This window comes from Montipora capricornis, chromosome 6 (assembly GCF_036669925.1).
Source record: "Montipora capricornis isolate CH-2021 chromosome 6, ASM3666992v2, whole genome shotgun sequence".
NCBI classification, from domain to species: domain Eukaryota; kingdom Metazoa; phylum Cnidaria; class Anthozoa; order Scleractinia; family Acroporidae; genus Montipora; species Montipora capricornis.
Window position 1 is genome coordinate 40,042,293 of NC_090888.1, and position 2,500 is coordinate 40,044,792.

Genomic DNA, 2,500 nt, shown 5'->3' on the forward strand with positions numbered 1-2,500 from the left:
ACCTCCGAGAGCAAGCCACATGTCGGGCGTCTGGGAGAGGCTCATTAGAAGCGTAAGGAAGGCTATGAAAGGTGTTCTTGGTTACCGAGGTGCTCTTTCTGGGCCGGAAATCTTGAGTACCGTCTTCGCTGAAGTTATGTCTATTTTAAACAGCCGTCCTATGTGTCCCGCCAGCGATGATCCCAACGATATGGAGGCTCTCACCCCCAATCATCTCCTGCTGCAGTGACGAAACCTGTTCGTACCTCCCGGTGTTTTCAACAAGGAAGAGCCGTACACGCGCAAACAGTGGAGACACGCGCAGTTTCTCGCTGATTGTTTTTGGTCTCGATGGCTTTGGGAGTATGTGCCTACTTTGCAGCATCGCCATAAGTGGCTCCTGAACAAGAAAAATCTACTGTACTTGGTCGTCCATCAACACTTGGGCCACGAGGATTACCCAAAACGATGTCTGTGACAATCGGCACACATTGGAAAATAAGCGATTTTCCGAAGCCCGTGGGCAAGTTCATAAACAAATTTTCCCTTAAGAAAGCTTTGATAGCTTCTTGTTGTTCTGGAAGCAGATCGGTGAATACCAACTGAGCTTTAATTGCTTCAAAGGCCTCTTTCCACACCTCTTCGTCAACTTCGGGCATTATTTTCACCTTCGCTTTCAGATGGCTCTGTTCGCTTCCGGTCCAAACTCCCTGGTAAGTCCATCAGCCAATCGGAGCCGATGATGGCAATGAGGGCTAATCGAACAATAGGCTAGTTTCGAATTGTGCAGCAACAAAAGAACAGTGTCGAGGTTCAGGGGAATAGTTAGCATATTGTTCAAAACAAAGGAAAATGCAAATTATTCCCCTGAACCTCGACTCTGTTCTTTTGTTGCTGCACAATTCGAAACTAGCCTATTGCCCGAAGCGCGGAAAATACCATAATACTCTTTATTTGTCCACCTAAATTTTGAATAAAATCATTGTTGTTTTTTCCTCTGGGGACCATTGTAAGTCCCAAGCGAAACTGGAAACAATGCTTAGCGGGCAATCGTTTTTCTTTAACAGACCAATCATGACGCATACTCAAATCCTGGTACGCTGCTGGGAGGCCTAGAACAGGGATTTGGGCGCTGGTTTGCAGACGGACCTAACGAGACGTTTGGTTTCGTCTGTGGCGCAGGCTATAAGAAAGACGATAAGTTTAAATGTCTGGGAGAGACTACTGTCCTGACATCCGAAATGTTCACTTCCAGTTTCCGTCTTGCTGAAAAAATGTCTTTTGCTTAAGCTCCGTCATATCTCCGAGAAAGATACACACCACCAACAACAGCAACTGTTAAGAATCCCAACTGATTGGAGGCAAACAAATTGGTTACATGTGGAGCAGAGAAGTGGAAACAGGGACTACCATGCTGGATCAAATTTAATTTATCGCGTGGTCTGAGCGGAGCTCGGGATCTCATGATCTCAAGGCAAGCGCCCTGATCACTGGGCCACACTGCCTCCTCTCTGTTTCCTCGAATAACACTTTTTATCACATAAAATTACTGAATGCTGATTGGCTGAGACGAAAAGGCATTTTTTCTTAATCAGGAGGGCACTTTTGGTAATCAAGAGGACATGATTACTTGATCCCGATTGGTTAACAGCTGCTTATGCAGAGCAAGCGAAGTTACAATGTAAAATACAGTTTAATTAAATTATGTGCTTTTTTTTTGACAGCATCGATTTATTGAATTGAACTTTAACCGAATAATGAAAGCGTGTTAAGTTGATTGTCACTTGTCGCGGAATTGAACGGGCTTCTCTCAATAATTTTGCCCTTTAAGTCATAAACATGTGGCAATGTGCCCTCGTGCAATTAAGGATTAAATTCACTTGTATTTTCAAAGTTTTCCAAATTGCCCTCGTCTCTTCGCGACTCGGGCAATTTTGTGAAAATACGCGTGAAATTAATCCTTAATTGCCCTCGGGCCCATGCGATAACATACAAATCACTAAGTTTAAATTCCAGAACAATCTCTTGTGAACCGCAGGTTTTCTTTATAATAATAATAATTTTGTTATTATTATTATTTATTATTATTATTATTATTATTATTATTATTATTATTATTATTATTATTGTGCCGCTGACGCGAATTTGGAGCGACGTCAGTAGAGCTTCTTTGTGTAGTAGCTTCACTAAGAGATAAAATGACAGCTAGGACTTGCGGGATGCCTGTCTATTCATTCTTAGATGTCAGCCCTGTTTGCGATAAACTACTTGAGATGCTGGAAGAAACAATCGAAGAATTCGTAAATCACTCGCTCAAATGACCACCTTTTTTTATCCCACACCATAAGTAAATTTAAGTAAATAAGTAGAAGCTCGACTTGGGCTTGATGGCAGCAGTAGTTCGCAGAGAGGCATTTTTTTTCCAATATTTCTTACAAGAGCGAATTTTTCAGCCATTTGTTTAGTTTTCAGAACCAAGCTTAAACAAGGCTATCCTGCCGATTGATTCTCGCAATGTTCA